Source organism: Pristiophorus japonicus, chromosome 21 (assembly GCF_044704955.1).
Source record: "Pristiophorus japonicus isolate sPriJap1 chromosome 21, sPriJap1.hap1, whole genome shotgun sequence".
Lineage (NCBI taxonomy): Eukaryota > Metazoa > Chordata > Chondrichthyes > Pristiophoridae > Pristiophorus > Pristiophorus japonicus.
In genome coordinates this window covers 2,893,455-2,918,916 of record NC_091997.1, presented here as the reverse complement: position 1 = coordinate 2,918,916, position 25,462 = coordinate 2,893,455, and the positions used below count along the sequence as shown (strand labels likewise).

Genomic DNA, 25,462 nt, shown 5'->3' with positions numbered 1-25,462 from the left:
AGCTGCAGTCTAACTAGTGTTTTATACAGTTCAAGCATAACCTCCCAGCTCTTGTATTCTGTGCCTCGGCTAATAAAGGCAAGTATTCTGTACATCTTCTTAACCGCCTCATTTACCTCACCAGCAACCTTCAGGGATCTATGGACATGCACTCAAAGCTCCCTTTGTTGTTCTTCACTTCTCAGTATCCTATTGCTCCCCAGTTTCTTTAATGTAATATATAAAATATTTTATATATGTATCTCTCTAGGAATATTTTACTTTGAAAGTACTCCTCCACTCAAGTGATGTTCCCCATTCATACCAATTAAAGGAGGATTAAATCAACAACATAGGGGGAATTTTAACCCCTTGCCCGCATGACGGGCGGGAGAGTGTTGTGGGGGCACACCTACTTTGGTTTAACCACAGCTCCCAACGTAGGGAATCTCTGCCCCCGCCATGGCAGTCACCGTGTTTAGGGTGAGTGGAGGCTCCAGCCCCCCCCCCCCAATAAGTCCACAGAAAATGTCTGTGGTTATTGGCAGGAGTGCAGCGGATGGGCTGTTCGACCCATATTTCTTAATAAAGCCTTCTTTTGTCTTAATTGGAATTCTTTTACACAAATGGAGCAGTCCCAATGCTGAGTTAGTAACCTAGAAATTGCTGTTTACAATATTGGCATACAAGTGCTTAACAGGATTAAATGCTTAACACAATCATATAATGTTCCTTTGTCCACTAGTAACTGGCAGTAACTGGTTTATTTTTAAACAGGTTAGTATTTGCATTAAAATAACAGTGTTGAACATCATAGAAACATGTTAAACAGGGAGTGCTAATATCACAAAGCAATAATTTCTTTGTGATTTGCGTAAATTTGCCGAACAGGAAGTTCTGAATCTCAGTAAAACCATTTGCGGAGGTCATGGGTAAATGTATAGAATAATAATTACAGGGTAGTAATGCAATCACATGACATCATAAGTCACAAGGATATTTTCTGTATCGTGTAATTATTGGCAATGTAGAACAGGTCCAGTCTAAACCAGTGCTAACGCATCTTCTGCACATTTGAGGTTTGCCACGTAAAGCAGTAAAGCAGCTGATCATTAGTACTAACAGGGAGTGTTCCACTCGGCTAACACTCCAAAATACCGTATCGTTGTTTTGGTTTAATTTTTTTCCCTCTCCCTGCCAAGTAATGGGCCTGAATTTGCGCTCCCCACGGGCGCGTGCAAGGTGTGTACGAGGTATGTGGCATCCCCGCAAGTTCCGGGTTTTTGTATGTGAAGCGCATGTGCCTAAACCCGGAACTTGCAATCGGTCAGGAATTCTCTTGACCGATTGCCGCATCCGAAACTAAAGGGCCTCTGCGGGCGGAGAGTTGGGCTATTTGCCCAACTCCTGCCCATCGAATGTCCTTCAAATTCTTACGACTGATAAAAGCAGGCTTTTAAAGCACAGAATAATAATTTTTTTTAATTCAATAATTTAAGCATTTAAAGTCCTATTAAGGTATTTTTAGACCCTTTGAAACATGTAAATTTATTTTTCAAAAACTTGAATTTTTGCTTTAAATAATTAATTCAATTCCATTTTGATTAATTTTAAAAATATGATTTTTAAAAAAGTTTATCTTAAGTGCTTGTGTGTTTTGGGGGGTATTCCCATTAATACTTTTGGTGAATGGGAATACCCCAACTCTGATGGGTTGGGCCGGCCCACGTGATCCCAGGGACATTTACGAAGCACATATGCTGCTGGGATACGTGAGCCTTTATGCAGGCCTTCGCGTAGAAGTCCAGGAACAACAGATACTTTCGTAGAAATGTTTGCAGTCGGAGGCATCCGCCCGCGGGGAAACCTCCGACCGCAAATTCTGGGCCATTAAGTTTTGCTTGGTTACAGTTCCATGGCTACTGTCGGTTTTCGGTGCCACACCCACAAGAGCATTCTTCATATTTAAGCAACAAAAGTGATCGTTGGCAGGCTATTGGAGGGATTCACCGAACAATCCTGATTCGGTTTTCCCACAACATCCAGGCATGTGCACTTTCCAGTGTGAATTGCAAGAGAGGGATCAGAAGTGGGAACCCTGGCTGATTTTTTTTTAATCCCTCCTAGTCAATTGGAGCAACTCAACTGCTGCGTAGGTGAGCTCAGTGAACTTGGCAAATTCTGGGAACCAAGCCATCTCCAATTAAAGCTTGTACAAAAGCGAAGTACAGTGGATGCTGGAAATCTGAAATAGAAACAGAAAATGCTGGAAATGCTAAGTGCGTCAGGCAGCATCTGAGGAGAGAGAAACAAAGTTAATGTTTCAGGTCAGTGACTATTCATCAGAACTGACCTGAAACGTTAACTCTGTTTCTCTCTCCACAGATGCTGCCTGACCTGCTGACTATTTCCAGCATTTTCCGTTTTTATTACACTTTAAAGCTTAATGTTATTCTTGGCTGGTGCCTTTAACCAGGTCATCGGGGGTTTAACAAACTGGTGCAGAAATTGCGGTCGGAGGCCTCCCACCTGAAAAAAAATGTATGAACTTAGCTGGTGGCAACTTGGGAGGTTTGGCAACTTGCGGTCCTGAGCCTCTATCCGTAGGCCTGCGTAGTGACTCGTATCTCAGGGGCACAGGCGTTTCGCAAGCGTCCCTGGGATGATACCAGAAATACGAGGGTATACATATCAGGAAAGGATGAACAGGCTGGGTCACTTTTCTCTTGAAAACAATAAGGCTGAGGGGTGACCCAATTGAGGTCTTTAAAATTATGAAAGGTTTTGATAGAGTGGATACAGAGAGAATGTTTTCACTTGTGGGGAAGAGGCAATCAATATAAGATAGTCACCAAGAAATCCAATTGGGAATTCAGAAGCAACTTCTTTACCCAAAAAGTGGTGAGAATGTGGAACTTTCTAGCACAGGGAGTGGTTCAAGCGAATAGTATAGATGCATTTAAGAGGAGACTAGACAAGCATATGAGGGAGAAGGGAATCGAGGGTTAGATGAGGAAAAGACGGGAAGAGGCTCGAGTGGAGCATAAATGGCGACATGGACTGGTTGGGCCAAATGGCCTGATTCTGTATCGTATATCCTACTTAATCCTATGTAAAGAAAGAAGTTGGATAACTATCTAGCAGGCAATGGAATTGAAGTTTGTAGGCATAGACTTAGGCTGAGGTCAGTAAATAATCATGGACGCTGTAGTATGTTATTCAACACAGACCAACAATAGTTGGAGAAAGTTCATTGTTTTGCCCTTTTTAGAAGTTTTACCTCGTTTACATTCCCTGCTCAGAAACTTTGGATGTGGTGAGGTGGAGGCCATAACAGTGTAAAGCGAATGGACTGAATGGTCTGTTCCCACCCCATGGTTTTCATAGGTTGCACATCCAAACATCAAATATTGTGAAATGTAATTTGCTGTTTCAAATAAATAGTAGCTGATGTTTAATGAAGTCTTCAATGAGAATGCGAGGAAGGTTGTTACAGTGGGACTGTTTGTGTAGTATACAGAGAGGACAATGGATAGGTCTTAGTGAATTACAACCCAGCAGTTAAATCGCGGGGTTAAGGTACCATCATCAATCACAACAGAACAGCTCTAGCTGTATTGGTGCATTATTTTGCTTACATAACAGCAGTCACTGCACTTAAAAATCAATTCATAGTGTGAAGTGGTTTGAGACGATCTGACTTGATGAGGTCGATAAATGTAAGTATTTCTTTTGCCTTTGGAGCCTCTTGATTGCATTACAACATGTTTGTTAGCTCACTGAAGTATCTGTAATTTAGAATATGAATAAGAGTGTGAATTCTTATTGTGACCCATTTTCTGTTGCCATTTGGTGACGTGGGACTGGGCATGTCACTGATTTTGTAACAGGACTTGGGTATTGGATTTTTAATGTAAAGGTTTGTTGATATATGAAATATTTCCATTTCTATTTGAACAGCGAATTACAGGAACATTTGATACCATGTACATTATTACCTAACGTGCTGCTGATCCTTTGGAGGGTGCATACACTAAATATGTGATGATTTGTAAAAGAATGTTGCCTGAAGGGCACAGATTCCTCAATTTGCTTGAGGTAATGCACATTGTATAGGGACAGATTGCATGTGAACTGTAAGTTTATTTTCTTGAGCGCCTGTAACAATTTATTTGAGTTCAGGTGTAAAATATGGGTTTGCTCATTTAGTAGATTTGCAAATAGTTTGTTGGTTTTCATTATCTAACCAATAATTTGATTCACCATATGGGTTTGCTTATTATAATATAGGGCCCAAGTTTCGGGCCGCGCCGTTCCTGGATGCCCGTTTTTCGCGCCAGAAAGTGCGCCTAAAAAATACTTACCTATTCTCCGGCTCCCTGCAGGTCCTCTGGAGCTGGGCGCGGCGCAGCACGAGCTGTGGGGGGCGGAACCAGGTCCCTGCGCTGAAAACAGTGCCGGGACTTCTGCACAGGTGCGCTACAGTGGGCACGCCTGTGCAGTAGCTCCAGGCGCCCAAAACTGTGGGAGGGGCCCGAAGCATGCAGCCCCTAGCCCTGGCCAAATGGCCTCACTGGAGCTGCGTGGATAAGGCTCCTCTCTCCCGACCGGACCCCCGCTCTCCCACCCCCTCCCCCCCCCCCACGGCGACTCGACCTCTGCTTCCACCCGATCCCCCCCACCAAACCCGCCCCCCCCCCCAGCGACCCTCCCTCTGCTTCCACCCGATCCCCCCCACCGCACCCCCTCCACCACCGGCGACCCTCCCTCTGCTCCCTTCCCCTCCCCTCCCCTCCCTCCGCGCCCCTCCCCCCCGGCGACGCTCCTACCCGACCTCCGCGACTCCACCCCCCCACCCCCGGACACCCAAGACTCTTTTCCCCCCCCCCGGACCTCCGCGATCCCTCCCCCCGAGACCCGACGCCATCTACCTGTAAATCCAGCCCGAAGTCTTGGGTCCGGCCGTTCAGCCTCCTTCTCTCCCTTCCTTCCCTCCCTTCCTTCCCTCCCTCCCTCCTCTCTCTCTCTCTCCCTCCTCTCTCTCTCTCTCCCTCCCTCCTCTCTCCCTTCTCCCCCCCCCCTCCCCCCCTCTTTCTCCCCCCTCCCCCTCCCCCTCTCCCGCTCTCGCCCCTCCTCCCCCTCCTCCTCCCCCACCCCCTCCTGCTCCTCCTCCCCCTCGCCCCCTCCTCCTCCTTCCCCCTCCCCCCCACCCCTTCTCCCCCTCCCCCACACCCACTTCTCCCCCTCCCTCCCACCCCCTTCTCCCCCTCCCACCCCCTTCTCCCCCCCCCTTCTCCCCCTCCCACCCCCTTCTCCCCCCCCCACCCCCCTTCTCCCCCTACTCTCGCTGTCAGAAACACAGACAGAGAGTGAGAGAGACACATACAAACAGAGAGATAGAGACACTGACAGAGACACACTGGGGGAGCCGTCCCAGCACGCTGTTGAAGGACTCCGGTACTGCAGTTGGTAAGTAGAAAATGTTTTATTTATTGATTTTTTTAAAAAATTATTTTTTATTAATTTTTTTTGATTGATTTATTAGTTGATTTATTGATGTATTTATCATTTATTATTGATGATGGCTCTTTATTTGTAAAACTGAAGTGTTTAATGTTTGTAAACTTCCCTTTAAACCCTAGCCCCCCCCCCTTTCCCTACGCCTAATTTGTAACCTACGCCTGATTTTCTAAAGTGTAGACAAGGTTTTTTCGAACGTACAAAAATTTTCACTTACTCCATTCTAAGTTAGTTTGGAGTAAGTTTTCACTGCCTAAACTTTGAAAACAGGCGTAAGTGGCCAGACACGCCCCCTTTTGGAAAAAAAATTCTGTTCCAAACTGTTCTAACTGACTAGAACTGGAGCAAACTAAATGCCGAGAATTCAAATTTCTAAGATACTCCATTCTAAACCAGTTGCTCCAAAAAAACAGGAGCAACTCAGGCCGAAACTTGGCCCCATAGAGTGCAGTGTCAATGTCCCAATCGTCAGGAATGAATTGCTTTTATTTAAAATATTTTGGTCTCTTCCTCCTTCAAATCTAGTACTAAAACACTTTTTGTTGAGAAATTGTGTAGGCTTCTCAGTTTACTTTGAAGTTGGTGTGGCACCAGACTGGCAGCATTTTTTCATTACCATAACTGCAAGGATGAGTTGGAGGAAACAAAAAGGTTCGAGGATGCCTGCGGGATGAGAAACCTACTATGGTCTTTATGTCATGTTCCTTTTGTCACGAGTCCAAACCGAGATTTGAGCCAAAGTTCTGGCAGTGATGAGGGAACAAGTGAAGCTTCCTGTTAATAACCAAAGTCATTCTTCCACTTGTTCAATTGAAGGAAATGTTTAGGAGGTTTTGCAAGTGTGTTTACCGAAGGCGACATTCAAATATTGAAGCATAATGCTGAAGCTTAGTGGATGATCTTTCCATGTGTCTCTTCCCACCCCGAGTCAGTACCAGGAAAATAGAAACTATATCAAGGGATAATCGAGGAAAGTTACCTGATTCATGTTTGTTGTTCTGAAGATCTCACTCGGGTGTGTGGACTACTGGAAATTAAATGCTGGGATTTATGTTGATGTGTACAGAACCTGTGCCATAAACTGACTATCCTCGATGCTTTGAGTGGTGTCTATGTAAATGGGAGACAATTGAGTGGATTCCTGGCAAGAGAAAAGAAGAGGTTCTGTTGCCCACATTCTAATCTGAACCAAGTCCCGTTCACCCATCACCCCTGTACTCGCTGACCTGCATTGAATTACGGTTCACCAGTGCCTCAGTTTTAGAATTCTTGTCCTTATATTCAAATCCCTCCATCATGTCGCCCCTCCCTATCTCTGTAACCACCAACCTTTTCCCTACAACCTTCCAAAAATCCTGCGTTCCTCCGACTCAGGACTTTTATGCATCCCCATTCCCTTTGCCTCCCCATTAGCGGCCCTGTCTTCAGCCGTCTAGGTCCTAACCTGCGGAATTCCCTACCTAAATCTCCCCGTCTCTCTACCTCTCTCTCCTCCTTTAAGACCCTCCTTAAAATCTACCTCTTTGACCAATCCTAATATCTCCTTCGGCTCTGTATTAATTTGTTCTCCTGCGACGTGACTTAGGATCTTTTCTTGCGTTTAAGGCACTATATAAATGCAAGTTGTTGTTGAGGGATATGGAGAGAAGGAGGATAGGTGAGATTAATCTGGGAAAAATGGCCCAGCTTTTTCAGCCTCATACCTTTTTCCTTTTCTTAAAATTATGTTCTTATTGCATAAAAATATGTCACTGGCCACATCTCCATTAGTTGATGTCAACTGTCAAAGGTGTTTTAAAGAGTATTGAGCATAACTAGGAAAACTCACTTCAAATGACATGAAAATGAATAAAAGGAACACAGCATTTCAAACTGGTGCTTAAGATTTTAGACTGCAGAATGCTTCTCACATAGGCTGATATCTGATCATAGTTAAGAAGCAACCAGCTGTCACTGTACATTGATAACTGAACGTTTAAAGGAACAATGCCAAGCTGGCCCATTCAATGCAAAGTTCGGGGGACCAATAAGGAGAAACCTTTAAAACCTCTTTTGAATTGTAAAGAGATGTAGCTACTGCCTCCAGTCCCACGTTACCAGCATTTGCTCTGTTGTAACTACCTTTCCCTGGCTTCCTGTGACTTTTGTCTATCTAATTAAATTTACACATCGCTAGTTCCTGTTTGATGCCTAATAGTGGTGATGAATGGCGTCTTTTTGGAGGCTGACAGTAACAGATACCTGACATTTTTCACTCTGTCACAGCTCCCTGCTTCTCCGAGCACTTCTGACCCTATTGTTTTGGGGGTAATTACCATGTTGTACTTCATCATGCTCCCAGACATAAATGACAGCGCCCCTGTGAAACAAATGAGTGAAGGTCGGACGGAGCAGCTACCTACTCGCCAGCTCCCAATTACAGGTTACCACATGCTATAAAGTAGCTCGGAATGTCAGGCAGTAAGGCACTTCCCAAGTCTCAATTAATCACGGAAACCATATGGAGTTGCAGCCACTGTTTGTAACATCAGTAAAGTCAAGCTGACACTTCCACTCTGAGATCATTAAGCTCGGCTGCCAGCACCTATCTTAGGCCAAAATCTTCGATAAAGTCAGAGAACAAAAGCTCTATTTTTACTGGAGACTAATTTGGGATGGATCCAGTGAAGAGCTTAATCCCTCCTGTGTAAATTTAGCCCAGAATTATGTTCTGGTATGATATTGACACACAGAGCTGTGGGTTTTAACATCACATGCTGCATTAAAAAGCAACCTAAATAGTGTCTGAACAAGTCTCCAGAATAACCCTCAGCCCAGGCTGTTTCCACACAACTGTGTGTTGGCATCTCAGATCTTACCATGATGTTCGATAGCTGGACTGAACTTCACTAGAATTCCTGGGGGTGTCGGTGTAAACAGAGCTGGGAAAGATAAGCCCAGATTTTAATTCCCGGCTGGTGGGAGTCGTGTATGCGGGCGCTGAGGTGGATGGAAAATCATCTTGCCCTCTGCAGCATGAGATGCAAGAGATTTTAACTCACGAGCCTCGTCGGCATAGACACGGTCAGTCCCCCTGCCCGATCTTAGCAGGAATCTCCAGCTGGCTGACAGGTGGGAATGGCATTTCGGGTGGCAGGAGGCCGCCATAGCGACCTGAAGGAATATCTCCGGAAGTCAGGTAAGTGGTTAGGAGTAGGGTCAGGAGGGCTTCGCGGTCGGGGGAATGAAGCCTGAGGCAGGGAAGACTCCAACTTTCCTTGTGGGGGGCCCGGAGGAGTAATCGGGAGTTGGATTAAAATTGCAATCGGGTCCTGATAACATCAACAAGGCTCGATACACACGTTTTAAAGCAGAACCCCGCTCCTACCAGTGGCTGTGCCACATGCCTGTTCAAAAGAGCAGGTTAAAATTATAATCCGTGGGAAGGCAGCAGGGTTGGGGTGGTGGAAAGGACCAGGGGCACTATAACTGCCCTCCAGCCCGATTTCTACTGGGAGAGCAAAGTTCAAATTGGCCCTTTAAGTGGGTAAATGCACTGTTCAGTGTGATATTAAGCTAAAGACCAAACGGGTCCAGATTTGTTCCCCAGCTGGTACTGCATTAGCGGACCTCAGTCAGGGCAGCAATAGGCTTCAATATCTCTAGGCTGGGGAGGGAAATAAAGTCAACCAGAGATTACACTCTTGATTGCTATCCAGTACTTAGAAAAAGCAACAAAATACTTTTATTTATGTAGTGCCTTTCACAACATTAGGATGTCTCAAAGCGTTTTAGAGCCATTGAAGCACTTTTCAAATGAAGTCACTGTTGTAATATAGGAAATGTGGCAGCCAATTTGCGCACATACAGCTCCCACAGGCAGCAATGTGATAATGTCCAGATAACCTATCTTTCTTGTAATAATGTTGAGGGACAAATACTGGCCAGAATACCTGGGAAAGTTCCCTTGCGATTTTTTTTTTGCATCCACCTGAGAGGGCAGACGGGTCCTCGGTTTAATGTCTCATCCAAAAGACAATGCAGCACACTCTCAGTACTGCACTGGAATGTCAGCTTGGATTTTGTGCTCAAGTCTCTGGAGTGGGAATTGAACCCACAACCTTCAGACTCAGAGGCAACGTTCTGCAGTGAATTATCTGGCTGACCAGGATCACATGTGAAGAATGTTCACTAGGGCAAGGGGCTGGAGGCCTGCCAGCATTCACAGCCAGCCCCTTCAGGAGAGATGGAGAGAAAGTTGGGTTGAAAAAAAAATCAGAACCGTGCATTCGCTGGTGCAATATTCATGAACCCAAGAAGCTCAACAATGCAAAATGAAAGTGATAGATTTCTCTTGCCACCTCTTGATGACCAGTTCAGAGCAGCATTAGTGAAGGTTTAGGGAGCAGGTCACCTTTCCTCCTTTGGTGTAGTTAGTTTATAGCCTATATTGACCAGAGGAATGTATTGAAAACATGTCAACCACTGATTTCTGTTTTGCGAAGTATGTCAGAATTTTGCAAGTCCCGTTATGTTGTGCCTAAACATTTTATTTGGGTATTTACTATAGATATTAAAATATTTATAAATAATATCCCAACTAAGTCATCAAGTTTCATCTACAATGACTCATGCCCACGGTTGACTTCTAGATCTGACATAAAATAGAAGTGCAGAAAACAATGGTAAATGTGTATCTAATTATTTAATTAAGTGCTTTTTGCTATCGCTTATTAGAAGCTAAGCATTTTCAGAGTATATGTGATGTGGGTTCCTGGTTGAGATAAAGTAAGAATCGGCTTTGCGCAATAATATAATTGCATTGTTGCAATCGTCTTATGGACCACAATAGAGGTGTTTGAACAGTTTGTGCCGTGACCTAAGCTCCAAATCTCTGTTGCAGCCAGTAGTGCATTGCCAGACGACTGCTATTTTGTGCAACAGTTGCAAGACTGAGCCATTTTAACATTTTTACACTTTGATAAGCTTAGCTCCTGCTGAGTTTTGTAGTTTCCATTTCTGGCACCTGGTTAAAGTTTGCTGTTTGGATTTTTCATGTGCAGTCCACAAAGCTTCTGGCATTTGTATTTCAATCCTTCTCTACCAATGGTTTTGCTTTTTCTGTAGGTGCAATTTCTGTTCCTCGCTTGCATTCTCTGACTTTTCTTCAGGTTTCTATCTTCAACTTAGCAGTTGAAAATGTTTTGAAGTTACAATATGGAACTCCGGGGCGCTAACAGACGTGCAATCCAACGAATATCCAGCCCCATATGTTTAAATTGGTTTGTGACCTGTCTCACTCAATTCGAGCATGAATCACACTTCTAATATTTTCACAATGGAATTGAGTAGAATTGTGCATCAGTAAATTAAACTTAAGTTTTTATTTTTCTAAATTCATATAATGATTACTGTAGCAATGATAACTTCCATTTATATGCAGTTGTAGTGCCTTTAACAAATAAAAGGTCCTAAAATGCATTACAGAGACATAATGAAAACAATGGACCCTGAGCCAAAGAAGGAGATATTAGCATGGGTGACCAATAACCAGAGGTGGATTTGAAGAAAGATTGTAAAATGTAAAGGAGGAGAGCGAGACGTGGAGGAAAAGTCTAGGGAGAAAATTCCAGAGCTTAGAGCCTAGATAGTTGACGAGCGGCTGCCAATCGGCAAAGAAAGGGGGTGAGTGCACAAAAGGCCAGAGTCGGAGGAATGGAGAGTTCGTTGGAGGGCGATTGGTTGTAGGATGGGAAGAGATTTCCAATATCAGGAATGGCAAGGCCATGAATGGATTTAATCATGAGGATGAAGATTTTAAATTTGAGATGTTGGGGAACCAGGAATCACAGAGTTAATGTGGAACTAAGTGTGGGATAGGATAAGGGCAGCAGAATTCTGGATGAGCTAAACGTTTACAGGGGTTGAAATATGGGAGACTGAAGGTGACAACGGCAATGCGTAAGGGTTTCAGCAGCAGATGGTCTGAGGTTGGAGCGGAGGTATGTTGCGGAGTTGGAAGTAGGCAGACCTTGTGGGAGGCTATGGGATCAGAAGCTCAGCTCAGGTTCGAATAGGATGCCGAAATTGTAAACCATCTGATTCAGTGGCTGGGTAGGGGGATGGAGTCGGTGGCAGGGATATAGGGCCTGAATTTGGTGGCCTTGCCGCCGAGTTTTTTTGACAGTCTCCCCACGGTGACAGATTCCTCTAGGTCTGCCACTGGTGGGAGGGGAGGACTGCTGGGAACCGCCCACTGACGGCCGCTGGTGGGCAAGTCACATAAGTGACCCCCCTCCAGCCGAGCTGACAGATTCCTCCGGCGGCAGCAGGGGGAAGGACCGCTGAGTGAAGGCAGTTCTAACCCTGACAGTAAGTAAGACGTCTATTAGATTCTTGCACTTGTTGAGGGTGGTAGAGGCAGGGGAGAGGGACTTAAGAAAGTAGTTGATAGAGGAAAAAATAAGCCAGCGTTTTTTTGCTCTTCCGCATTTGCAAGCAAAGGGGGAGTGAGATCTTGTTGTGTTTCAGTCATACATGTTGATGGATGGCAAAACCTGTTGCATGACAGATATGATTGGATTTGAAGAAGGAAAGTTGGAAACTGTTATTTATAGGACATTGTTAATTCTACATTTTAGTATTCATCATGAGAAATTTACAAGAAAATCACTTCTGCATTTTTTATTTGATAGAAAATGTGTCTGAATTTTGAAGCGGCAATGAATATTTGGTACACAAAGTGTTAACTGTTGAACTGCTTTGTGTATGTAAATAGTGGGTGTTGACGCTGACATCGCATCTCAATTGTCACATGGACAGTGAGCATGATGACTGTGGAATGAGTATGGTGAGTCACCCTAACCCCAATTCTTGCTTGGCAGGAGCAGGGAATTCCTGTGAAATATATAAATGGGCTTGTTTTGATGAGCAACATATTCTGCCTGAACGCTCTGTTGTCTGCAGAATCTGGGATTTAAGCTCCGTTGATATCAACCAGGTCACAGTTGCAGCTGGCCTCGGCGCACTGGTGAAGGAGCAGAAATTTGTACGGGTTCTTGCTATTAATTGCTGGAAAGTGAATGTGTGGACAGGATTGGCGTTGGTCGTCTGGCACTTGTTGTCTTGGACTCACACAAGCCTAGGCAGCAAGTGCTGCTGTGTTGTTCAACCCTGATTTTATTATGTATGAAAAGTTGTCATTTGAGAGAGACACTGGAGAGGATTGGTGCCTCTGGAAATCTGTTGCAGCAAGAATCAGCAACTCCTGAAGAAAAGGAGGTAAAATTGACAAAAAGAGTTTCAACAAGTTTATTTTGATGTCCTGTTTTAACTCTTATTCCAGACCTGCCTGAATGAGTTAGGTTGCTGCATGCGGAAGGTGAGATTTAAAGTTGTTAGTTTATAAATGTTCAACTCTTGTTCGCATTGACTCTTATCTTGAGAGAGTTATATTTGAGATACTATGGATCTGAAAGGGAGTGTGTGCATATGCAATCTGCTGATTGCATTCCCTTGCACACTGTTGCCAGTATTTTGTACAAATTCGCCCTTTAAAAAGGCTGTTGATGTGTTGTGAAATATTTAACATTTGTTTATATATTTGTGGTAAATAAAAGTTGTAGGTATGCTTTTTAAATTTTTTTCTCATTTGTCTCTTGCCTTTTAGCAGCTGTAGATATGAAAGTGAGCAGGAGACTTGTTCCCAGCGCATCACCAAAGCCTCCCTGAAACCAGATATTCAGGGAGTGAATTAGACTGACTTGGGGATGGGTCTTGAAAAAGTGGCTCCCAGTGCTGTGGGATCATTCCTATTTATATTGCATGGCTGATTTCCACCGCACGTTATGGCTTTAGCTTCTGACCTTTGGACCTCCCCAATGACTGGGGAAGTTTGTACAGACGGATGGTTGGAAAACTCAGATTGCTGGGTTGTATTTGCAAATTGAGCACTCACTCCAGGTGTGGCCAGCACTCCTGGCAAACCCTGTGTTGCCCCTGCAGCATTGCTGTCTCCAAAGTCACTGACAAAACGTTATTGTCGAGAGGCAGCAGGACCGCCTCTCTTACTTAACGGATTATCTGGTCGTGTATCTCATTGCTGTTTGTGGGATCTTGCTGTGCACAAATTGGCTGCCACGTTTCCTAGAATACATCCAAAAGTACTTAATTGGCAGTAAAGCGCTTTAGAACGTTCTGAGGTTGTGAAAGGTGCAATATACACAAGTCTTTCTTAGTGCTGATATAGTGCTGTTCTCGAAATTGAGTCTGCCATTGGCAGCAGTGTAATGAGGTAGATGTACCATTAGGCTGATATTTCCTTCTTGCTGTGCGGATCCACTTGGCATCTACCCACCACGCTACAGTTGTAGTCAGGAACTTAGTGCGGGATAGAACCCTACCATGCTGCAACGCCGCACTATACTTTGTTGAAATGTGTTTTGAGAGTATAAAGCACAAATACTATTAATTGTTTTATCAACTCAAGGCTGTGCTGATCTTCAGGTATGATTAACACGAAGTCCTCTTAGCACCACTGACTTTTTTTAATGTTCACACAAATATCATGATCCTGTGTCAGCTGTGGCTCAGTGGGTAGCACTCTCACCTTTGAGTCAGAAGGTTGTGGGTTCAAGTCCCACTCCAGAGGCTCTAGCACAAAATTCTAGGCTGACATTACAGTGCTGCACTGAGGGAGTGCTGCACTGTCGGAGGTACCGCCTTTCAGATGAGACGTTAAATCGAGGCCCTGTCGCGCTCTCAAGTGGACGTAAAAGATCCCATGGCACTATTTTGAAGAGGAGCAGGGGAATTATCCCCTGTGTTCTGGCCAATATTTATTCCTCAATCAACATAACAAATACAGATTATCTGGTCATTATCACATTGCTGTTTGTGGGAGCTTGCTGTGCGCAAATTGGCTGCCACATTTCCCACATTACAACAGTGACTACACTCCAAAAAAAGTACATTGGCTGTAAAGTGCTTCGAGATGTGTGGTGGTCATGAAAGGCGCACTATAAATCCAAGTATTTCTTTCTTTCTATAACATTAAAAGACACTAGCAGACCACAATTGTGCTGACAACTCCTGCCATCATTGAAACTAAGTTTCTTCCAGTCAGAATATTAATTATTTTATCAACACAAGACTGTGCTGATCTTCAGGTACGATTAGCACTGACTGTTTCTTTTAATGTTCACACAAATATCATAATCCAGGCAGTGCCTTATGAATGAGATGAATGCAATTTAATAAGAACTTCAGGAAAATGAAATTAAGGATAATGGATATCTCTAAATGAATTTACAAGGTTGTAATCCATCAGAGCACATTGTGGATTGCTGTCCTCAATGAACTTACGGCTATCCGTTGTCTGTTTTAAAAAAAAAATGAATGCTTCCTCAAAAATAAATATACAAGGGATATATTTTATTCCGGTCACTATTGTGAGCCAAAACTGTTGGTACGAGTATAAAACGAGGGGACTTGTATACTCGCACTGACTTGTTTCATCACATTAGAGACTTGGGGCATATATACCTGGATAGCTGTAAATCAGATCATTTGTAATGTAGAACAGGTGTGGAATTTTTGTTTCAAATTGTCTTTTGTACTGTTATGGTGATGCATTTCATTCAAATGGAGGCCTTGTCTGAAGATGAAAATAGTTTCATATGGTGCAGGACTAAGCGCGTGTAATTTTAATTAGTTTTTTATGTGGCCTTTGCACTAATCAACGTGAGGTATGTTAATGTTGGAGAATGGAATACTCTCCAGTGTTGGTACCTAGTTGTCAGCATTAACCACTCCCAGGTTGTATGCAGAATCCTTAGATGCTAAGTGAAGCTCTGTTTACTTGTGCAGTAAGGTGTCGTTCCAATCTCATAAGAGCATCCCCAATTCGCCCAGTGTAATATTTTGCCATTACCCACTCCAGGCACCTCTGAGCAACGTTGCCTATTATTTCCAGTAAATGCCCAATTATGGGCAGCTTTGTGCTGTGGGCCCAAGTCCACTCGGAACTCATTTGAAAGTCACGCACATAGGATCCATAGTCCCAGAGGTGAAAGTGTTTAATCCAGTGCACCATGACTAACATATTAATAACTATATTTCATTGGCTGTAAACCGCTTTGAGACGTCCGGTGATCGTGAAAGGCGCTATATAAATGCAAGTCTTTCTTATAAAATGGAAGGCATCCTATTAGCAAAACCTGTCCCCTTTTTTTAAATTGTATAATTATAGCAAAATTCCTAACTGGGAAAAGCAAGTTTAAGAAAGAACTTCACAATAAGCAAAGATATATTCTGTTCCAAGAGAATCTGCACAAAATACACAGTGAAAAGGTTAAGCCCTATTTATAGCGTGATTATTGTTTGAGTGAATGCAGGGTGGTGTCAGTTTGAAGCACAAATACACCTGTGTAAATGCACCAACACAAATAAACCACATCTGTCTGGATTTATAAACTCATCTCTCCTTTTTTAAAAAAAAGCTTACAGTTGCAGATATGCAGTTTTCACAGGTCAACAATGCTTGACGTAAACACCTGCCCTCCACAGAGAAGTTCGCAGTGGAAACTCGCTTCACATTGGTCTTGTGATCCTCTCCTGATCCAGCCAGCTAAATGCAGCAAGCTGGTTCTAGGTGCCCATGCGCCTGCATTATAATGTAAATGCACTGGCACATACAACTAGCTCAGTGTTGCTTTTTGGCTTGCAGCATTGAAATAATTAGTTGTTGTATATGTTCAATTTTATGTATCAATTGATAATATAGAAAGTTATAATTCGTTTTGAGATGCTTTTATTTCTATTTGATGTACTCTACTTGTGTGTTTTCCTTTGCTCCATCTTTTTAAGTTCCTTTATTTTAAAAAGTATTTCTTCGGTCTATCCCAGTGCACCAGTCAATGTAAATGGGAGGAGGGCATGCAAACCAGTTGCAGGAAGTCAAGAATGGCTCGAAGGAGGGAGAGGGTGACGGACATTTTCCTAGGTACTGAAAATTCAGAACTGGTTACGGTGTATGTGCATTAACCAGGGCTCTGATCAAGACCTGAGGCGAGTTAAAGTCAAATTGCCATTTGGAAATTCAAATTGTTTAAGGCCCCGGATCAGTGTCTGATTCAGCAGAATTAACAAGTAAATTGGACTCCCATCCCCGCACTAGACAAAGTACAACAGTGGATCAGGAAGAGCTTGGAGTCTGCCTCAAATGGATGTGGTTAGTGTCCAGGGAATGGAAGCCCTTCTTTGTGATCCTTCATTATAGGAATGTTTTAGTAACTTTCCTATTGACTTTACTTTCCTTTTAACCCCTCTCTTTTGAAGGAGGTAACTCAGGCTAAAGTACAGTTCACTGAACAGCCCTCCAGTACCTTACTCAAGTGGTTATTCTTCACATTGAGAGCCTGAAGTTACGGTGGTTTCTGCAGCATATGCACAGCGTACGCTGTTGGAGGCCTTCAGTAAGGCCCCGCAAGTTTCGGGTTTCCGCATGAGCAAAAACCCGGAACTTAGGATCTGTCAAGTTTCGAACTGACAGATCCTCCGCATCCGCGACAAAATCACTTTCGTTGGCGCAGAGTTTAAAAAAGGGGGCAGACAAAAGGCAGGTAACTATAGGCCGGTTAGTTTAACATCTGTAGTGGGAAAAATGCTTGAAGCAATCATTAAGGAAGAAATAGCGGGACATCTAGATAGGAATAGTGCAATCAAGCAGACGCAACATGGATTCATGAAGGGGGAATCATGTTTAACTAATTTACTGGAATTCTTTGAGGATATAACGAGCATGGTGGATTGAGATGTACCGATGGATGTGGTGCATTTGGATTTCCAAAAAGGCATTCGATAAGGTGCCACACAAAAAGTTACTGCAGAAGATAAAGGTACGCGGAGTCAGAGGAAATGTATTAGCATGGATAGAGAATTGTCTAACTAACAGAAGGCAGAGAGTCGGGATAAATGGGTCCTTTTTGGGTTGGCAATCGGTGGTTAGTGGTGTGCCACAGGGATCAGTGCTGGGACCACAACTGTTTACAATATACATAGATGACCTGGAAGAGGGGACAGAGTGTAGTGTAACAAAATTTGCAGATGACACAAAGATTAGTGGGAAAGCGGGTTGTGTTGCGGACACAGAGAGGCTGCAAAGAGATTTAGATAGATTAAGCGAATGGGCTAAGGTTTTGCAGATGGAATACAATGTCGGAAAATGTGAGGTCATCCACCTTGGGGAAAAAAAACAGTAAAAGGGAATATTATTTGAATGGGGAGAAATTACAACACGCTGCGGTGCAGAGGGACCTGGGGGTCCTTGTGCATGAATCCCAAAAGGTTAGTTTGCAGGTACAGCAGGTAATCAGGAAGGCGAATGGAATGTTGGCCTTCATTGCGAGAGGGATGGAGTACAAAAGCAGGGAGGTCCTGCTGCAACTGTACAGGGTATTGGTGAGGCCACACCTGGAGTACTGCGTGCAGTTTTGGTCACCTTACTTAAGGAAGGATATACTAGCTTTGGAGGTGGGTACAGAGACGATTCACTAGGCTGATTCCGGTGATGAGGGGGTTACCTTGTGATGATAGATTGAGTAGACTGGGTCTTTACTCATTGGAGTTCAGAAGGATGAGGGGTGATCTTATAGAAACATTTAAAATAATGAAAGGGATAGACAAGATAGAGGCAGAGAGGTTGTTTCCACTGGTTGGGGAGACTAGAACTAGGGGACACAGCCTCAAAATACGGGGGAGCCAATTTAAAATCGAGTTGAGAAGGAATTTCTTCTCCCAGAGGGTTGTGAATCTGTGGAATTCTCTGCCCAAGGAAGCAGTTGAGGCTAGCTCATTGAATGTATTCAAATCACAGATACATAGATTTTTAATCAATAAGGGAATTAAGGGTTATGGGGAGCGGGCGAGTAAGTGGAGCTGAGTCCACGGCCAGATCAGCCATGATCTTGTTGAATGGCGGAGCAGGCTCGAGGGGCTAGATGGCCTACTCCTGTTCCTAATTCTTATGTTCTTATACTGCCCAGTGAATGTCCACAAAACCCATATGCTTGGTAAAAGCAGGAGTAAGCGTTAAAATAAATGTTAAAATATAATGTTTTAAATGAATCAAACTTACATTTTCAATGACCCTGAACTCCTGGTTTCTTCTTCCCGCGGGCATTCGACTAAAAATAGGACAAAAGATGTGCAATTACCTTTTGGTCGAATGCTTGCCAGAGATCCTGGACTCGAGACCTCCTCTTCTTGCGCAACGGAGCGCGTTCACATTGGGACATCCGTAGGAGTCACATGGGGCCTGGACATCCAATCACGGTAAAGTATTTTCTCATTCATAGTAATAGGAGTTTCGTAAGTCCAAAACTCCTATTACTATGAATGAGAAACACTCAGTGTTTGGGCGCTTACTACATAAAACATTTTTTTTAAACTCACATAAATAAATACATTATAGAAATTAAAGTTGTTAGAAATGTTTTTGAAAAAAAAAATTGCGGATTTTTTTGAAAAGTTTTAATTATAGTTTAAAATAAAATTACTTGAGGAGGCAGGGTTTTTAACATAAATATGTATTTTTAAATTTAATTTTAATATGTTTTTGATATGTTTTTAAACTCTAACGCTGGGAAAAGTAGGCTACGTGCCTGCTTTTATCAGGTGCAAGAGTTTTAAGGACATTCGCAGGGCAAGAGATGACCTCGCTCCCGAGATGCGTGTGAACCGTCAAGCCAGAAACTTGATAGATTGGAAAAGACGGTTATTAGCGCATCCGCATTGTGCGCCGAAAATTGGCTTTTCCCATGCCTTCCCGGGTCCGCACACACCAAGGGAGGCTGGAATTTCAGGGCCATTTTAAATTAGTTTAGGTAAATTTTGGCCCGTTTTAAAATGTTTTAAATTTATTCAATTTTTAAAAAATGTTATTTTAAATACTTTAATTAAAGGGTCTTTTAATTAATTTTGGACGTGGGAAAATTTATTTTTATTTAAGTGGTGTGAATTCTCATTTATTTGGGGATTTCTAATATGCATATGAGGATTCCATACATAAATGAAGTCCCCATAAGCATCATGGGAATCTCCGTTTTTGATTGGTTAACCAGGCCCACGTGATCCCATGGACGCTTGCGAACCATGTGCACCCCTGGGATGCGTGGGCCTTTATGGAGGCATATGCCTACAGGATCAAGAAGGGAACTCTCCGTGGCTGTGGAGCCAGGAGGTAAGTATAGAAATATTTTGCGGTTCGGAGGCCTACTGAGGAAGTACACCTCCGACCACAAATTCAGGGCCTGAATGTAGGCAGGCAGCACAACTGAGCCCCACCTTGCCCTGATCTGATATCCGCAGCCAGCACACTTGCCAACAGCGGCTACTGGATAGTGATCAGGAGAGGGAACCCTGGCTGATTTACCCTTTCTTAGCAAGTAACACTGTGTGCATGTGGGTAATTTATCAACCAGTAACCCTACTGAGAGCCGCTATTCCAGCACGGAGCAGGGAATGATCCTGAGCGGAAACCACTCTTTGAGTTTCTGCAAGTCAGTACTTTGGGTTCCAGCCTCATGTAAAGGGCAGTATAATAATGGCCTGTAATTTGCAGTCAGCAGCGAAGCATTGGTGTTTGCCGCTGTCCCCAAAGTAAGCTTCCCACAAAGACCTTGCGATCTCTGTGACGACACGTTTGGCTTTTCCGACGTGCAGTTGAAATCTGTGTAGCTTAGTGGGAATCCCATAGCACGATCTGCTGTGACGTCAACAAGCTGTCTAAGCAGTCAATCACATTGCAGAATTTTCACAGACCAGGAACCAGGAAATACAAAGCATGAAAAGTCAATCATTTTTAAAAAAAATTTAGAGAGCGACATAAAGATTGGAACATTGGGTAAAGATTGAAGCTGAAATATCATGAACAAACTTTAAAAAAAAATGTTTACATTTATTTTAAAATCTAATAATTTCTAACTTAATGGAGAAATTTGACATTCCATTAATATAAAATTAGATTTTCAGGCCAGAATTCTTCAGTTCACTGTTAAAAATCCAGTTACATCTCATTTGAATGAGTCTAATTTTTAATGGGGTTTCGAACAGTGATATTTGTTTGGAAAAGGGGCAGTTTATGTCAGATCAGTGATTTTGGTCATTGCCTGCTCTGGGGATGGTGTGGGGGAGCAATGAATGACAGACTGCAACTTCAGGATGTCTGCGTTAGGCTGCGCATGTGCTAAATCCTGAAGTTGCAGTCAGTTTCTAAGGAAAATGACGGTGAACGCTGCCAGTTCGTTGTCATCAGGACTGTAATTTTCGGGCCAATGTGTTGAAATTTTCAGCCGTTGGATAGTTTGAAATTCTTTTGTTAATTTTTTTTTCTCAGCAAATTTTGCCCTCCCCCACCTGACTCGAAGATACAGACTTCTGCTGAGATACGATTTCACAGGAGCAAATTGTCCTTTGGTTTCTTGCCCTAATGGCCATAAGTGGCTTGGGACGTTTTACTATGCTTAAGGCACTACATAAATGCACATTATTGTTGTTGTCATGTGCCATGACAATGGGTGTTGGGGCTATTGGACCATGAGAGTATCACACTGATACTGCTCCCAGCCTCACTTAGCATTCGCAGATTAATATTTCCAGAAGTTGTTACTAAATAGCAATGAGGAGAAGAAACCCAGGCGATTTTTCCCTTTCCCTCACCCAGGATCGGTGAAGTCAGACACAAGACCCTTATCTGTTGAAGGGCTGTTTAGGAGCTTCTTGAAGCCTGGCTGAATTTTATAAAAATTGAGTTTGCCTGACAAACAAAAACTGGTTATTCCAGGGAGAGGAGACAGGAGTTTCCCTGAATCAGCCAACATCCTTAAGGATAAATAATGAACAAAAATGTAATTAAAAATCCATCACCTGATATAGTATTAAACAACATAAATAAGGAAGTCCCAGGTTCAATCCCTTGTTTGTGCTGAATTAGCTGATTTCACCCAGCACAATCTTTAGGGAACTACAAATTACCTCACTGTGAGATGGGGAGAAAATTGGAAGGAAGCAAAAAGAAAAAGAAGCAGATTTTTTTTGTTGCTTAATTTAAAGACAAACAGTTTTCCAGTTTTAACTTTAACTGGGAATCATGATATGTTGTACTGATACTTTGCCTCTCACTGATATTGTCAAGAGTGATTATATCCACAGTTAAGGTCACATACATACGGGGAAACATGTCTTCTTAAAGTATTTAGGGGCTTCACGAAGCTCGGCTTGCTTTCGGAACCACACTGTGATTTTATTTTATGTGTGTCAGTCAATATAACGATGATTTATTTGTAGATATTTTCACAGATTTATAAAATCAATTTTTCTTTTTTAATAAGTTAAATGTCAAGATTGTCTGGACAATGGGCGCCCTCCCACCTACTGTTTTTACCTCGGGCATCTGCTTAAGAGAAGAATGGAATCTGTGATAGATGATGCTTTCCAATTGTCAATAATGGTGGAAGGAATCTGGTGTTTATCCAAGAAGATTAAAGCTTGGAGCACATGGTTGATGAAAATAAAAGCTAGGAAATTGCTCTCTTTGCCAGGAAGCAGGGAATCTGCGATACCTAACCATGTGTCTTCAGTGTACTTACGAGAACGGTTTCGATTGTTGTGCCAGCTTGTTGAATGTCAGCCAGACAGCAGATACTATATTTCCCATACCTCGGGAGCCTCTTATCAACAAAAGCAGACATTGATGATGGGATTCAACACCGCCTCCAGCGCAGCCTTCGGCCGCCTGAGGAAAAGAGTGTTCGAAGACCAGGCCCTCAAATCTACCACCAAGCTCATGGTCTACAGGGCTGTAGTAATACCTGCCCTCCTGTATGGCTCAGAGGCATGGACCATGTACAGTAGACACCTCAAGTCGCTGGAGATATATCACCAACGATGTTTCCGCAAGATCCTACAAATCCCCTGGGAGGACAGGCGCACCAACATCAGCGTCCTCGTCCAGGCTAACATCCCCAACATTGAAGCACTGACCACACTTGATCAGCTCCGCTGGGCAGGCCACATAGTTCGCATGCCAGACACGAGACTCCCAAAGCGAGTGCTTTATGCGGAGCTCCTTCATGGCAAACGAGCCAAAGGCCGGCAGCGGAATCGTTACAAGGACACCCTCAAAGCCTCCCTGATAAAAAAGTGCAACATCACCAACGATGTCTCTGCAAGATCCTACAAATCCCCTGGGAGTCCCTGGCCAAAGACCACCCTAAGTGGAGAAAATGCATCCAGGAGGGCACTGAGCACTTCGAGTCTCAACGCCGAGAGCGTGCAGAAATCAAGCGTGCGGCAAACCACCCCTTCCCTCAACGACTATCTGTCCCACCTGCGATAGAGTCCGTGACTCTTGTATTGGACTGTTCAGCCACCAAAGAACTCACTTCAGGAGTGGAAGCAAGTCTTCCTTGATTCCAAGGGACTGCCTATGATGATGATATTAAGATTCAGCATTAAGGATGCCTGCACACCGATGGCTTATCATTGACAGTAGACACAAGGTACTTCCTCTGCTGATCCTGCACTATATAATATAAAGGAACTGACAGTCACAGATCGCAACTTTTCTTGAGTTCTGATGCTTTGGGTTTGGAGCTGTATTCATCGTCGAATGGAGACGGGCAGTATATCGGGGTATGAAAGAAAAGAGAAGTGTTCATTTAGAGGTTTTGGGTCTCTGTTTGAGCACCATTTCCCCTGAGCTCCTACTAATGTACAAAAGTGCTCTTTGTTAGTTTAACAACGCTTTTCCACAGACTGGCGTTTGTTGTGGGTTGAAATTATTGAGTAAAAACTTATATTTTAAGAGATAATGGAGATTGGAAAGTTCTAACATATATTTTGTTTTAGTAGGTTCTTAGTCACCAGTTGGGAATATCTCTGATGAATGCAACATGGGCTTACACACCACTGAATCGGCTGTCTGCTGCTTAATTTTGTAGTACAGATTCAGAACTAGAAAAAATTGCACTATTTTGTCCTGATTGGGTAACACTAATGCTCTGTATCAAGAACTCCAAATTGGATTATAGCTTCAGCTTCTGACCACGGTTTTATGGTGGGAAGTTGCTATGTGGTCTATAAACTGGGCCAATAAACACTGTAGACATTGGGGGTAGTGAAATAGTCTGCAAATGAGCATCTAAGCAAAACATATTTTGGGCGATATGCTGGATTGGAAGAGGTTAATCCAGCTTCAATCCTAAATTAAACCTTTGCGTGTAAACAGGGCTCTAGGCTGCAGGCTGAAGAGTTTCATTATGTTGCGGTATCTGAAAGCTGACAGTGATGGAGGGCAGCATAAAGAAAGCACATTTGGAAGTCTTTAAAAAACAAGGCTGGATTTGCAATATTCTGTGATCGAGTGAAGTGGCTGGAGGGTACGCCTTGCCAAGATGTCTTATCAGATGGATGACACACTCCAGACACAAGAGGGGGAAAGTCATATCGCCAATATACTTCTGTACATAACTAGCAATAAAGAGGCAAGCAGTATTTGTGAGAGGGGAAGAAGGCTGGGAAGCAAAATAAATGAAGCGTAGTGTACAATGAAGCCATCCCGATAGCTTTATTTTGTTTACCATTGCTGGGTTGAATGGCTAGGAGACCGTGGATTCAGCAACCGCCAAGTTGACACGTAGGGAAAGGATTGTCGGAACTGCACTGCTTTAGGCAGGGCCGGCGTGAAAGGCTGCGCTTGTCTAGTAATGATGCAATGAACATAAATTTCTCATTGGGAAATATTTGTGCATATATGTTTGTACAATTTGGACACTTACCAAGTTATTTGTACTTTAATGCAATGTGTAGCGATATCTTGAAGGAATCCCAGTAATATCTCTGATCAGTTTTGTTCAAATTTGAGTGAATCAGTTCTTTTTCACAAATTATGTTAATCTTGTTGAAATACATAATACCATGGTGAGGAAAATCGCACACGGCTCCTCCTCCGGATCACCCACTGCAAACAAAAGGAGATTTGCCAAGCACTTTATTATGAAGACTGTACCTCTTTAATATGCGCAGCTCAAATCAATTTTTCGGATGAGATATTAAACCAAGATCCCATCTGCTCTATCAGGTGGAGGTGAAAGAGTGTATGGCACTATTTGTAAAAGAGCATGGGAGTTCTCGTACTGTCCTGGCTTAGGTTCATCTCTCAAGCATCATGATAAAACAAATTACTCGGTCATTTATCGCATTGCTGTTTGTGCAATCTTGCTGTGCGCAAATTGACTGCTGCGTTATAAATGTACTTCATTGCCTGTGAAGTGCTTTGGGACGTCCTGAGGTCATTAAAGACACTATAAATGCAATTTAAAATTCTCATCCTCGTGTTTAAATCACCAGGGTATTGCTGCAACCTATCTGTAACCTCCTCCAGCCCTACAACCTCAAAACTCTCCTTTTCTCTACCTCTGGCCAATTTTGCATCCTCTCCTCACCCCATCATTAGCTACCATGCTTTCAGCTGACAAATCCCCACACTCTAGAATTCCCTCCTTAAACTCCTCCGCCTCTCCACCTCCTTCTCTTACTTTCAGGACCCTCCTTGAAACCTGCCTCTTTACCCCTCCCAATTGCTTCTTCTTTGGCTTGACATCCATTTTTGTCTGCTAACACCTTTGTGAAGTGCCTTGGGTGTTTTTCTGTATTGAAGCCATTATATAAATGCATGTTGCTGATGTTGAAGTTCTTTGTTTAATTGCTAAAGCGACATGACTGATTCAGTTTCTCACACTGCAGGTTCTATGGGCTCAATTTTCCCCAGTATTTGCGCCGTTTTTTTGGGGGTAGGCTGCTTTTTCTGGCCAAACTTAAAAATCCCCAGTTTCCCCAATCAATTTGAACCAGCGTAACTGAGTTAGTTACGTTTTTTTTAGGTAAGTTTATTTTCCTCGAATGGGGGGGGTTACCAGCCACCTAC

At 43.3% G+C, this 25,462-nt stretch overlaps 1 protein-coding gene across 18 annotated transcripts in view; it reads left to right on the top strand.

The window, feature by feature from the left end:
- The window catches only part of raraa (retinoic acid receptor, alpha a), a 634,542-nt gene that overhangs the window by 366,897 nt on the left and 242,183 nt on the right, over window positions 1–25,462 (top strand). Inside the window, exon 1 of one of the 18 annotated variants that reach the window (XM_070864274.1) lies at window positions 12,740–12,759. The exons of the other annotated variants lie outside the window; for them this stretch is intronic. The gene's annotated coding sequence lies outside the window, so the exon portion shown is untranslated. Of the gene's footprint in view, window positions 1–12,739; window positions 12,760–25,462 lie in introns of those variants that run through there. 18 annotated transcript variants of the gene reach the window in all.